Source organism: Pecten maximus, chromosome 3 (assembly GCF_902652985.1).
Source record: "Pecten maximus chromosome 3, xPecMax1.1, whole genome shotgun sequence".
In the NCBI taxonomy this organism is placed as follows: Eukaryota; Metazoa; Mollusca; class Bivalvia; order Pectinida; family Pectinidae; genus Pecten; species Pecten maximus.
The window spans coordinates 20,898,759-20,913,558 of record NC_047017.1 but is presented as its reverse complement, the minus strand read 5'-3'; the positions used below and the strand labels follow the sequence as shown (position 1 = coordinate 20,913,558).

At 32.5% G+C, this 14,800-nt stretch overlaps 10 non-coding genes and 1 pseudogene across 10 annotated transcripts; all 11 read left to right on the top strand.

Moving 5' to 3' along the window:
• The first annotated feature begins 1,112 nt into the window (after positions 1-1,112).
• Positions 1,113-1,230, top strand: LOC117324691. Its single transcript, XR_004532029.1, has one exon. It is a non-coding gene; the product is annotated as a U5 spliceosomal RNA (small nuclear RNA).
• Positions 1,231-2,043: 813 nt separating this feature from the next.
• On the top strand, positions 2,044-2,161 carry LOC117324717. Its single transcript, XR_004532052.1, has one exon. It is a non-coding gene; the product is annotated as a U5 spliceosomal RNA (small nuclear RNA).
• An 813-nt stretch (positions 2,162-2,974) lies between these two features.
• Positions 2,975-3,092, top strand: LOC117324690. Its single transcript, XR_004532028.1, has one exon. It is a non-coding gene; the product is annotated as a U5 spliceosomal RNA (small nuclear RNA).
• Positions 3,093-3,905: 813 nt separating this feature from the next.
• LOC117324689 lies at positions 3,906-4,023 on the top strand. The gene has a single exon (XR_004532027.1). It is a non-coding gene; the product is annotated as a U5 spliceosomal RNA (small nuclear RNA).
• Positions 4,024-4,836: 813 nt separating this feature from the next.
• Positions 4,837-4,954, top strand: LOC117324688. The gene has a single exon (XR_004532026.1). It is a non-coding gene; the product is annotated as a U5 spliceosomal RNA (small nuclear RNA).
• Positions 4,955-5,768: 814 nt separating this feature from the next.
• LOC117324687 lies at positions 5,769-5,886 on the top strand. Its single transcript, XR_004532025.1, has one exon. It is a non-coding gene; the product is annotated as a U5 spliceosomal RNA (small nuclear RNA).
• An 813-nt stretch (positions 5,887-6,699) lies between these two features.
• Positions 6,700-6,817, top strand: LOC117324686. The gene has a single exon (XR_004532024.1). It is a non-coding gene; the product is annotated as a U5 spliceosomal RNA (small nuclear RNA).
• Positions 6,818-7,631: 814 nt separating this feature from the next.
• On the top strand, positions 7,632-7,749 carry LOC117324685. The gene has a single exon (XR_004532023.1). It is a non-coding gene; the product is annotated as a U5 spliceosomal RNA (small nuclear RNA).
• An 813-nt stretch (positions 7,750-8,562) lies between these two features.
• LOC117324684 lies at positions 8,563-8,680 on the top strand. Its single transcript, XR_004532022.1, has one exon. It is a non-coding gene; the product is annotated as a U5 spliceosomal RNA (small nuclear RNA).
• An 812-nt stretch (positions 8,681-9,492) lies between these two features.
• Positions 9,493-9,610, top strand: LOC117324718. The gene has a single exon (XR_004532053.1). It is a non-coding gene; the product is annotated as a U5 spliceosomal RNA (small nuclear RNA).
• A 3,950-nt stretch (positions 9,611-13,560) lies between these two features.
• On the top strand, positions 13,561-13,667 carry LOC117324692 (annotated as a pseudogene).
• Positions 13,668-14,800: the final 1,133 nt, after the last annotated feature.

The window sequence follows — 14,800 nt, the reverse complement described above, 5'->3', positions numbered from 1 at the left end:
AGTCAACCACTATTTCGTCATCAAAGTCAAGCACTATGAGTACCATGTTCGTTTTCAACATGAGAAGTACGGTGGTAACTAAAATACAATCAGTATTATCTTTGAGTATTGATCATCATTGGCATTGCACAAAAAATAATAATAATAATCATTTTCCAAATAAGATCACGATGTCGGTCAATTTTCTTCTAGTTCAGTCTCTACTTAGTTCTTTTGTGATTTGCTAAGCAGCCAATGTCTGTAAAGGAAATCACAATGATGGGAGCTCAAATCAGACATGCATATACATGTATGTAAAACACGTCATGTCTTATAACAGTTTTTTCGTCTGTCTAAAAGATTACTTCCCAAACCTTACAGAAATGTACTGTTATCATTTTTCTTTCTTTATTTGCTATTGAAATTAAAAAGTCAAAAATGAAATCACCGTTCCTAGTAACGACGAACCCTAGAAACTAATTTATTGACATAATCACCACTTTGGTTTCTATTCAAAACCACGAATACATATTTCGAATTTCACTAAAAAAATGAAAAAAATGTACGTTTTGTAATGGTATTGAAACCATTCCACATTCCACATCTGTTTTACGAATGTTCTTCATTCAAACTTCAGTATCTTTGGTGGACTCTTGGATATACAATATCTCGGATAAAAAAAGTCCCTACTGATTCGGAACTTTGGCGTTTCGATGCCCCTGTTAGTCTTACTCTAAAAATAAAGTCACTTGTTTTGTACTTGGTGGCAGAATCCCTATCGTCCATTTGGTATACCCGTTGCTCCAGGAAATTATACAAAACGTCTCTTACTTCTGATTCACTTATCTGCCACTTTCTCAATAATGTAACTATAGTTACGAAACGTTTGCAAACGACTTCGAATAAAGAAATTTCAAGTAGACAGGGGGATATTTAAACCTCGTCATCTTGAACAATGTGTTCATGTTTTCTAAAATATTTGTTGACTATATCTTATGGAAATGTAGTCTCATTTATTTGAAAGTTTCTTTTCAAATTGAATTGGTGAGAACGAAACAATCTGTCTTAGAAACGACGCACCGCCGAAACTAATTTCAGACATTATTGATATACTCCTTAAATTGATATGATGATCACTCTGGTTTCTCTTCAAAACCACGAATAAATCTTTCGCCTTTTACTAAAGATTTCCGTGGAGAGGAACAATTCTGAGTATTAACTCATTTTTCAAACCCTGCATTACACAGGGTAACAAAATCAAAACAAATAAAGAAAAATAACTGCAACATTTTGGACCATGGCTAATCACCTACGTAGATTTTTATCTCACCAAATCAATCATCTTGATACACATGAGAAACCATATGTTTCAGACAGTTACCATTATCCATCGCTGACATTGAATTGTTCATTTATTACCTGTAAAATATACTCACATGATTTGTTAATTGCGACCAGTAATTTCAGCTAATTGGAATGATGAACATATTAGAGTTACTTTAAAGAAATCATTTCAATTCAAGCATGATATATATTTATTTCATGGATCTATTTTGTCGAATTTCTTTCGTAAATTGATTCTATACCGAAATTGAAATCCACTCGACAATACACAGTAAACAATAAGTTAAGAATGAATTTATTTTTGACCCGATGCTCACCAGTTTTGAGATTCAATGCCTACAGTGTTTTGTATTCAATTTCGAATATCCAGAAAGTGATCATTTCCAAAATAAAACATCACGTGTTGCAGAAATGGCCTCGATAACTTCAATGCGCCAACATTCTTTTCGACATCAAATACGTTTACGAAACGTTTGTAAACGACTTCGAATAAAGAAATTTCAAGTAGACAGGGGGATATTTAAACCTCGTCATCTTGAACAATGTGTTCATGTTTTCTAAAATATTTGTTGACTATATCTTATGGAAATGTAGTCTCATTTATTTGAAAGTTTCTTTTCAAATTGAATTGGTGAGAACGAAACAATCTGTCTTAGAAACGACGCACCGCCGAAACTAATTTCAGACATTATTGATATACTCCTTAAATTGATATGATGATCACTCTGGTTTCTCTTCAAAACCACGAATAAATCTTTCGCCTTTTACTAAAGATTTCCGTGGAGAGAAACAATTCTGAGTATTAACTCATTTTTCAAACCCTGCATTACACAGGGTAACAAAATCAAAACAAATAAAGAAAAATAACTGCAACATTTTGGACCATGGCTAATCACCTACGTAGATTTTTATCTCACCAAATCAATCATCTTGATACACATGAGAAACCATATGTTTCAGACAGTTACCATTATCCATCGCTGACATTAAATTGTTCATTTATTACCTGTAAAATATACTCACATGATTTGTAAATTGCGACCAGTAATTTCAGCTAATTGGAATGATGAACATATTAGAGTTACTTTAAAGAAATCATTTCAATTCAAGCATGATATATATTTATTTCATGGATCTATTTTGTCGAATTTCTTTCGTAAATTGATTCTATACCGAAATTGAAATCCACTCGACAATACACAGTAAACAATAAGTTAAGAATGAATTGATTTTTGACCCGATGCTCACCAGTTTTGAGATTCAATGCCTACAGTGTTTTGTATTCAATTTCGAATATCCAGAAAGTGATCATTTCCAAAATAAAACATCACGTGTTGCAGAAATGGCCTCGATAACTTCAATGCGCCAACATTCTTTTCGACATCAAATACGTTTACGAAACGTTTGTAAACGACTTCGAATAAAGAAATTTCAAGTAGACAGGGGGATATTTAAACCTCGTCATCTTGAACAATGTGTTCATGTTTTCTAAAATATTTGTTGACTATATCTTATGGAAATGTAGTCTCATTTATTTGAAAGTTTCTTTTCAAATTGAATTGGTGAGAACGAAACAATCTGTCTTAGAAACGACGCACCGCCGAAACTAATTTCAGACATTATTGATATACTCCTTAAATTGATATGATGATCACTCTGGTTTCTCTTCAAAACCACGAATAAATCTTTCGCCTTTTACTAAAGATTTCCGTGGAGAGGAACAATTCTGAGTATTAACTCATTTTTCAAACCCTGCATTACACAGGGTAACAAAATCAAAACAAATAAAGAAAAATAACTGCAACATTTTGGACCATGGCTAATCACCTACGTAGATTTTTATCTCACCAAATCAATCATCTTGATACACATGAGAAACCATATGTTTCAGACAGTTACCATTATCCATCGCTGACATTGAATTGTTCATTTATTACCTGTAAAATATACTCACATGATTTGTTAATTGCGACCAGTAATTTCAGCTAATTGGAATGATGAACATATTAGAGTTACTTTAAAGAAATCATTTCAATTCAAGCATGATATATATTTATTTCATGGATCTATTTTGTCGAATTTCTTTCGTAAATTGATTCTATACCGAAATTGAAATCCACTCGACAATACACAGTAAACAATAAGTTAAGAATGAATTTATTTTTGACCCGATGCTCACCAGTTTTGAGATTCAATGCCTACAGTGTTTTGTATTCAATTTCGAATATCCAGAAAGTGATCATTTCCAAAATAAAACATCACGTGTTGCAGAAATGGCCTCGATAACTTCAATGCGCCAACATTCTTTTCGACATCAAATACGTTTACGAAACGTTTGCAAACGACTTCGAATAAAGAAATTTCAAGTAGACAGGGGGATATTTAAACCTCGTCATCTTGAACAATGTGTTCATGTTTTCTAAAATATTTGTTGACTATATCTTATGGAAATGTAGTCTCATTTATTTGAAAGTTTCTTTTCAAATTGAATTGGTGAGAACGAAACAATCTGTCTTAGAAACGACGCACCGCCGAAACTAATTTCAGACATTATTGATATACTCCTTAAATTGATATGATGATCACTCTGGTTTCTCTTCAAAACCACGAATAAATCTTTCGCCTTTTACTAAAGATTTCCGTGGAGAGGAACAATTCTGAGTATTAACTCATTTTTCAAACCCTGCATTACACAGGGTAACAAAATCAAAACAAATAAAGAAAAATAACTGCAACATTTTGGACCATGGCTAATCACCTACGTAGATTTTTATCTCACCAAATCAATCATCTTGATACACATGAGAAACCATATGTTTCAGACAGTTACCATTATCCATCGCTGACATTGAATTGTTCATTTATTACCTGTAAAATATACTCACATGATTTGTTAATTGCGACCAGTAATTTCAGCTAATTGGAATGATGAACATATTAGAGTTACTTTAAAGAAATCATTTCAATTCAAGCATGATATATATTTATTTCATGGATCTATTTTGTCGAATTTCTTTCGTAAATTGATTCTATACCGAAATTGAAATCCACTCGACAATACACAGTAAACAATAAGTTAAGAATGAATTTATTTTTGACCCGATGCTCACCAGTTTTGAGATTCAATGCCTACAGTGTTTTGTATTCAATTTCGAATATCCAGAAAGTGATCATTTCCAAAATAAAACATCACGTGTTGCAGAAATGGCCTCGATAACTTCAATGCGCCAACATTCTTTTCGACATCAAATACGTTTACGAAACGTTTGCAAACGACTTCGAATAAAGAAATTTCAAGTAGACAGGGGGATATTTAAACCTCGTCATCTTGAACAATGTGTTCATGTTTTCTAAAATATTTGTTGACTATATCTTATGGAAATGTAGTCTCATTTATTTGAAAGTTTCTTTTCAAATTGAATTGGTGAGAACGAAACAATCTGTCTTAGAAACGACGCACCGCCGAAACTAATTTCAGACATTATTGATATACTCCTTAAATTGATATGATGATCACTCTGGTTTCTCTTCAAAACCACGAATAAATCTTTCGCCTTTTACTAAAGATTTCCGTGGAGAGGAACAATTCTGAGTATTAACTCATTTTTCAAACCCTGCATTACACAGGGTAACAAAATCAAAACAAATAAAGAAAAATTAACTGCAACATTTTGGACCATGGCTAATCACCTACGTAGATTTTTATCTCACCAAATCAATCATCTTGATACACATGAGAAACCATATGTTTCAGACAGTTACCATTATCCATCGCTGACATTAAATTGTTCATTTATTACCTGTAAAACATACTCACATGATTTGTTAATTGCGACCAGTAATTTCAGCTAATTGGAATGATGAACATATTAGAGTTACTTTAAAGAAATCATTTCAATTCAAGCATGATATATATTTATTTCATGGATCTATTTTGTCGAATTTCTTTCGTAAATTGATTCTATACCGAAATTGAAATCCACTCGACAATACACAGTAAACAATAAGTTAAGAATGAATTTATTTTTGACCCGATGCTCACCAGTTTTGAGATTCAATGCCTACAGTGTTTTGTATTCAATTTCGAATATCCAGAAAGTGATCATTTCCAAAATAAAACATCACGTGTTGCAGAAATGGCCTCGATAACTTCAATGCGCCAACATTCTTTTCGACATCAAATACGTTTACGAAACGTTTGCAAACGACTTCGAATAAAGAAATTTCAAGTAGACAGGGGGATATTTAAACCTCGTCATCTTGAACAATGTGTTCATGTTTTCTAAAATATTTGTTGACTATATCTTATGGAAATGTAGTCTCATTTATTTGAAAGTTTCTTTTCAAATTGAATTGGTGAGAACGAAACAATCTGTCTTAGAAACGACGCACCGCCGAAACTAATTTCAGACATTATTGATATACTCCTTAAATTGATATGATGATCACTCTGGTTTCTCTTCAAAACCACGAATAAATCTTTCGCCTTTTACTAAAGATTTCCGTGGAGAGGAACAATTCTGAGTATTAACTCATTTTTCAAACCCTGCATTACACAGGGTAACAAAATCAAAACAAATAAAGAAAAATAACTGCAACATTTTGGACCATGGCTAATCACCTACGTAGATTTTTATCTCACCAAATCAATCATCTTGATACACATGAGAAACCATATGTTTCAGACAGTTACCATTATCCATCGCTGACATTGAATTGTTCATTTATTACCTGTAAAATATACTCACATGATTTGTTAATTGCGACCAGTAATTTCAGCTAATTGGAATGATGAACATATTAGAGTTACTTTAAAGAAATCATTTCAATTCAAGCATGATATATATTTATTTCATGGATCTATTTTGTCGAATTTCTTTCGTAAATTGATTCTATACCGAAATTGAAATCCACTCGACAATACACAGTAAACAATAAGTTAAGAATGAATTTATTTTTGACCCGATGCTCACCAGTTTTGAGATTCAATGCCTACAGTGTTTTGTATTCAATTTCGAATATCCAGAAAGTGATCATTTCCAAAATAAAACATCACTTGTTGCAGAAATGGCCTCGATAACTTCAATGCGCCAACATTCTTTTCGACATCAAATACGTTTACGAAACGTTTGCAAACGACTTCGAATAAAGAAATTTCAAGTAGACAGGGGGATATTTAAACCTCGTCATCTTGAACAATGTGTTCATGTTTTCTAAAATATTTGTTGACTATATCTTATGGAAATGTAGTCTCATTTATTTGAAAGTTTCTTTTCAAATTGAATTGGTGAGAACGAAACAATCTGTCTTAGAAACGACGCACCGCCGAAACTAATTTCAGACATTATTGATATACTCCTTAAATTGATATGATGATCACTCTGGTTTCTCTTCAAAACCACGAATAAATCTTTCGCCTTTTACTAAAGATTTCCGTGGAGAGGAACAATTCTGAGTATTAACTCATTTTTCAAACCCTGCATTACACAGGGTAACAAAATCAAAACAAATCAAGAAAAATAACTGCAACATTTTGGACCATGGCTAATCACCTACGTAGATTTTTATCTCACCAAATCAATCATCTTGATACACATGAGAAACCATATGTTTCAGACAGTTACCATTATCCATCGCTGACATTGAATTGTTCATTTATTACCTGTAAAATATACTCACATGATTTGTTAATTGCGACCAGTAATTTCAGCTAATTGGAATGATGAACATATTAGAGTTACTTTAAAGAAATCATTTCAATTCAAGCATGATATATATTTATTTCATGGATCTATTTTGTCGAATTTCTTTCGTAAATTGATTCTATACCGAAATTGAAATCCACTCGACAATACACAGTAAAAAATAAGTTAAGAATGAATTTATTTCTGACCCGATGCCCACCAGTTTTGAGATTCAATGCCTACAGTGTTTTGTATTCAATTTCGAATATCCAGAAAGTGATCATTTCCAAAATAAAACATCACGTGTTGCAGAAATGGCCTCGATAACTTCAATGCGCCAACATTCTTTTCGACATCAAATACGTTTACGAAACGTTTGTAAACGACTTCGAATAAAGAAATTTCAAGTAGACAGGGGAGATATTTAAACCTCGTCATCTTGAACAATGTGTTCATGTTTTCTAAAATATTTGTTGACTATATCTTATGGAAATGTAGTCTCATTTATTTGAAAGTTTCTTTTCAAATTGAATTGGTGAGAACGAAACAATCTGTCGTAGAAACGACGCACCGCCAAAACTAATTTCAGACATTATTGATATACTCCTTAAATTGATATGATGATCACTCTGGTTTCTCTTCAAAACCACGAATAAATCTTTCGCCTTTTACTAAAGATTTCCGTGGAGAGGAACAATTCTGAGTATTAACTCATTTTTCAAACCCTGCATTACACAGGGTAACAAAATCAAAACAAATCAAGAAAAATAACTGCAACATTTTGGACCATGGCTAATCACCTACGTAGATTTTTATCTCACCAAATCAATCATCTTGATACACATGAGAAACCATATGTTTCAGACAGTTACCATTATCCATCGCTGACATTAAATTGTTCATTTATTACCTGTAAAATATACTCACATGATTTGTTAATTGCGACCAGTAATTTCAGCTAATTGGAATGATGAACATATTAGAGTTACTTTAAAGAAATCATTTCAATTCAAGCATGATATATATTTATTTCATGGATCTATTTTGTCGAATTTCTTTCGTAAATTGATTCTATACCGAAATTGAAATCCACTCGACAATACACAGTAAAAAATAAGTTAAGAATGAATTTATTTCTGACCCGATGCTCACCAGTTTTGAGATTCAATGCCTACAGTGTTTTGTATTCAATTTCGAATATCCAGAAAGTGATCATTTCCAAAATAAAACATCACGTGTTGCAGAAATGGCCTCGATAACTTCAATGCGCCAACATTCTTTTCGACATCAAATACGTTTACGAAACGTTTGTAAACGACTTCGAATAAAGAAATTTCAAGTAGACAGGGGGATATTTAAACCTCATCATCTTGAACAATGTGTTCATGTTTTCTAAAATATTTGTTGACTATATCTTATGGAAATGTAGTCTCATTTATTTGAAAGTTTCTTTTCAAATTGAATTGGTGAGAACGAAACAATCTGTCGTAGAAACGACGCACCGCCGAAACTAATTTCAGACATTATTGATATACTCCTTAAATTGATATGATGATCACTCTGGTTTCTCTTCAAAACCACGAATAAATCTTTCGCCTTTTACTAAAGATTTCCGTGGAGAGGAACAATTCTGAGTATTAACTCATTTTTCAAACCCTGCATTACACAGGGTAACAAAATCAAAACAAATAAAGAAAAATAACTGCAACATTTTGGACCATGGCTAATCACCTACGTAGATTTTTATCTCACCAAATCAATCATTTTGATACACATGAGAAACCATATGTTTCAGACAGTTACCATTATCCATCGCTGACATTAAATTGTTCATTTATTACCTGTAAAATATACTCACATGATTTGTTAATTGCGACCAGTAATTTCAGCTTATTGGAATGATGAACATATTAGAGTTACTTTAAAGAAATCATTTCATTTCAAGCATGATATATATTTATTTCATGGATCTATTTTGTCGAATTTCTTTCGTAAATTGATTCTATACCGAAATTGAAATCCACTCGACAATACACAGTAAACAATAAGTTAAGAATGAATTTATTTTTGACCCGATGCTCACCAGTTTTGAGATTCAATGCCTACAGTGTTTTGTATTCAATTTCGAATATCCAGAAAGTGATCATTTCCAAAATAAAACACCACGTGTTGCAGAAATGGCCTCGATAACTTCAATGCGCCAACATTCTTTTCGACATCACATACGTTTACGAAATGTTTGTAAACGACTTCGAATAAAGAAATTTCAAGTAGACAGGGGGATATTTAAACCTCGTCATCTTGAACAATGTGTTCATGTTTTCTAAAATATTTGTTGACTATATCTTATGGAAATGTAGTCTCATTTATTTGAAAGTTTCTTTTCAAATTGAATTGGTGAGAACGAAACAATCTGTCTTAGAAACGACGCACCGCGAAACTAATTTCAGACATTATTGATATACTCCTTAAATTGATATGATGATCACTCTGGTTTCTCTTCAAAACCACGAATAAATCTTTCGCCTTTTACTAAAGATTTCCGTGGAGAGGAACAATTCTGAGTATTAACTCATTTTTCAAACCCTGCATTACACAGGGTAACAAAATCAAAACAAATAAAGAAAAATAACTGCAACATTTTGGACCATGGCTAATCACCTACGTAAATTTTTATCTCACCAAATCAATCATCTTGATAGTTTTTAGTTTAAACATATTTTATTGACATATAATAATGACAAAGGGATTAGTCAGCAAGTGTTTCCAACTTATAGACGACTTCTCCCATAATAATAACAAAATAATTAACAATAACATAGTCACATGATGGCATATACAAAAATTCAGAAATTCGATAAAGAAACGAAAATATAATGAGAGAGAGAGAGAGAGAGAGAGAGAGAGAGCAGGAGGGAGGAGGAGATAGGTACATATAAAGTTAAATGACTGCATCGGGAAAGATCACGACATATAAATGTTTGCAATGAATTCAAATATACTTAATCGATTAGAAGAAAAAACATTTTTATATTATATGGATAAATGGAGCATTTTGGATTAAGTTTTTTTTATTATAGGAAAATAGTATGAAAAGAAGGGGGGAGGGGGGGGGGGGTAGGAAGTGATGATTAGTCGAATCTTCCCGACCTTCTCAAGAAGTTTTGCACAACTTTGGCGATTTTTATATTGTCAGTTGAGGAGATATTCGTGTCACCATTGCAAAGTATATTTACATTAACAGGACCGTACCAGGTTAAATCAACAATAAGAGTTCCTCTTAAGTTGTTGTACAGGGGACAGTTAAGGAAAAAATGATGGGAATCTTCACAGGGATGTCCACATTGACAAGCAGGTGAATCAACGAGATTGGCTCTAATAAGATCATAGCTTAGTGCACTTGCTCGATTTCTTATTCTGTTGTGTAGAATATTTAGTTTTCGAGGACCATAACTGATAAAATGCTTGTCATATATATTGTTTACTGTCATAGATTTTTTTAGATTAGATTTGAAGGAACTTAAAGTAGGCGAGTTTCTGATAGTGTTATGTAAGTCATTCCAAAGTTTTGAAGTAGAAGGAAAGAAGGAGTTTTTTGATAGTTGTAGACGAAAGTGTTGTTCCCTAAATAAATCTGCATTTCGTAAATTATAAGGAGCTATGTTGCCAATATACATTGGTAGTAGGTCGATAAGAAAAGTAGGTGCCAGATTATTTACTATAGAATAGAATAAGGAAAGTTTCCGAGCATCTCTTCTCTTCGAAAGGGGTAACCAACCGGTTTCCAGATATAAGAACTCTTTTTTTTGTGAATATCGGCAGCCCTGTGACTATTCTTGCGGCCTCTAGATTTATCTTTTCTAATAACAATGAGTTTGTTGTACCGCAGTTGTCCCATACTTCACATGCATATTCAAGTAATGGTCGTATATAGGTAAGGTACATTTTTTTCTAATGTGTTCCTGTTTAAGATAAGTTTTAATTTACGGAGGGTGGCTATATATTTAGTTACTTTATTGACTATAGATTCTACATGTACGTTCCACTTACAATCATCAGAAAGAATGACTCTTAGGTGTTTATGGTGGTTTGTTATTTTAATCGGGGTATTGTCGAATGTAAAGGACGGAACAAAAGGAAGTTGTCTAGTTGATATTACGAGGGCCTCGGTTTTATTAGGATTAAAGGACATAAGCCATTCATTGGACCAAATTTCAAGTTGTAATAAGTCGCGTTTAGCATCCGTCTCAATAAGGTTGAGGTCATATAACGCGTAGGATAGAGAAGTATCGTCAGCGAAAAGCCTAGATAGAGATGAAAGATTACAGGAAATATCATTTATGTATAGTAGAAAGAAAAGTGGACCAAGAACTGACCCTTGGGGGACACCAGCATTTATAGGCTTAAGAGAGGAAAGTGAATCATTGATAAATACAGCTTGTTTTCTTTTTGAAAGATAACTAGCCACCCAACGAAGAAGAGGTCCAGAGATACCATAATTGTCGAGTTTATGTAAGAGGCCTTTGTGCCACACGCGGTCAAATGCCTTAGAAAAATCACAAAAAATTAAGATAGAATGTTCATAATTTTCTAAGGAAGAAATGACTGAATGATATATTTCAATAAGTTGATGTGTTGTGGAGTGATTTGGAAGGAATCCAGACTGATACTTTTAAATAAGGTCGTTTTCGATTGAAAAATTGTAGATATGCTTATATACTACACGCTCAAAAAGTTTACCTATACAACTTAGCAGCGAGATAGGTCTGTAATTGGAGACAATGCTTGCATCATTGGCCTTAAATATAGGCATTACATGAGCAATTTTCCAGCTCTCAGGAAATATACAAGATGACAAAGAATAATTGAATATAAAAGAAAGTGGTATAGAAATTTCACTTGAGAGTAATTGTAGCATTCTGTGGCTAATACCGTCAGGACCTGACGCTTTTTTAACATCCAGAATTTTTATAATGTCTTCAACTTCACTGGAAACTATATGTATTTCTGATAAAATAGAATCTGTCCTCTTTTCAAAAAAGGGTAATTCTTTATCTATGACATTTTCTGACTGAGTACACACAGAGCTAAAATAATTATTCAACAGTTCACATTTCCTATTGTTGTCATATATAATTTCATTTGTAGTACTATCAAGTAGGGGAGAAACATCTGTGTTTTTTTTTTTTACCTCTGATAAGGTTTCCCAGAAGTTTCCAATACACTTTTGGGTTGTTATTACTATTGTCTATAACTGTGTTAATGTTTTCATAAAATATTTCTTTAGCCCTCTTTATCATATTATTTACTTTATTCCTCATATGTTTGTATTTATTCTTATTGGACTCTGAATTATTATTAAACATTATTTTTTTAAGTCTGTCTCTTTTCCTTATATTACGTCTAACCATTCCATTCATCCACGGTTTATCACTGTCGCGTACTAGTATTTCTTTAGATGGTATACATTTATCAATAGCATCATGGAATTTTTCAGTAAAGAAATTACACATTTCATTAACATTTGAAAGATTGGTAAAAGTGTCAAACCAGGGAATACTGTTTATCATTCCCTTTAACTTATTAATATCAGTTTGATCATACAGCCACACTTTTCTTTTAAAATAATGTTAGATTTTAACAGGAATATTTATAATTGCGAAAACGGCATAATGGTCACTTATAGTTCGCTCAATGTCAATAACATCGGAAAAAATTACATTTACAGTATCACTTACAATGATAGGGTCAAGAAGGGTTGAGGAGGTATCGGTTTGTCTAGTGGGTTCCGTAATGACGTTGGTCAAATTATAATTGGACAAAATATCACATAGATCACCTCTGATGGGTTTAAGAAAATCAATATTCATCTTGATACACATGAGAAACCATATGTTTCAGACAGTTACCATTATCCATCGCTAACATTAAATTGTTCATTTATACATGTAAAATATACTCACATGATTTGTTAATTGCGACCAGTAATTTCACCTAATTGGAATGATGAACATATTAGAGTTACTTTAAAGAAATCATTTCATTTCAAGCATGATATATATTTATTTCATGGATCTATTTTGTCGAATTTCTTTCGTAAATTGATTCTATACCGAAATTGAAATCCACTCGACAATACACAGTAAACAATAAGTTAAGAATGAATTTATTTTTGACCCGATGCCCACCAGTTTTGAGATTCAATGCCTACAGTGTTTTATATTCAATTTCGAATATCCAGAAAGTGATCATTTCCAAAATAAAACAGCACGTGTTGCAGAAATGGCCTCGATAACTTCAATGCGCCAAAATTCTTTTCGACATCAAATACGTTTACGAAACGTTTGTAAACGACTTCGAATAAAGAAATTTCAAGTAGACAGGGAGATATTATATTAAACCTCGTCATCTTGAACAATGTTTTCATGTTTTCTAAAATGTTTGTTGACTATATCTTATGGAAATGTAGTCTCATTTATTTGAAAGTTTCTTTTCAAATTGAATTGGTGAGAACGAAACAATCTGTCTTAGAAACGACGCACCGCCGAAACTAATTTCAGACATTATTGATATACTCCTTTCGCCTTTTACTAAAGATTTCCGTGGAGAGAAACAATTCTGAGTATTAACTCATTTTTCAAACCCTGCATTACACAGGGTAACAAAATCAAAACAAATAAAGAAAAATAACTGCAACCTTTTGGACCATGGCCAATCACCTTAAATTGATATGATGATCACTTTGGTTTCTCTTCAAAACCACGAATAACTAAAGATTTCCTTTGAGAGGAACCATTTCCTGCTTTACACAGAGTAATTAAATGTTATTTTCAATTATTTTCAAGAGCAAAATCAGAGTGTTCATATGTTTTAGAGAGTAATCACTATCGAATATCTTTGAATGCATTTGTCATTGAGAATTCTCATTTCAAATTTTGTTAAATGATCAAACTCTTTGTATAAGACATATTTTCCTCAACCATATATTTCCTCTGACGCAGCTAGATTGATTCTCGTTTGATTTACCCTATCATCACTCTTGATTCTTTTTAAAAGCACGAATGAATTTTATCGTCATTAAATATTTATTGCAAATGCTTTATCTGATGTAGACGAACATATTATTAAAATTGAGTTTGGACAAAATTGAAATCCACTGGACACAACAATTGAACTTCACAGCATCTTTGATTACTAACTTGCCTTCCAATAGGAACTGGGTCCGCTCGAACCAACTACTACATAGAGCATTCAATTTACACTCAACAATTGATATCAGACATTGAAAAACAAAATTTCAGACAAGCGACGTTTATTTTACGTGCTATACCTTTAGATGACTTGAAATAAACCAAGACTCAGTAGGAGTCCCGCAGTGAAGTGCGATTTGAAAGCAACTCGATTAGAACAGACAAGAAATTTTATCATGCGAATCTTGAGATATGAATAATGCGATTTGTTATTGATATTGTGATACTTGAGTAAGAAATTCTGAACCTCTATTTGAAATACATTTTGAAATTTATTTGCATCATATTCGAAATGCCGGTATTTAATGGAAACAAAATACGTAGGCTGCATATGATGTATACCTATAATCCCAGGTTTGATTGGCATACCAAGATTTCAAGAAATCTTGATTGGCAAGCTAAATAAATCAGGTCTTTTATATTCATCATCTCCTGCATCATGGGTAATCTAAGGTAAGAAAGAAATTCATTAAAACTAACGTAGCAACGAAGATCCGTCATGATTGTAATCGATCCTCTGATATTGTTCATTGGCTTTTCAGT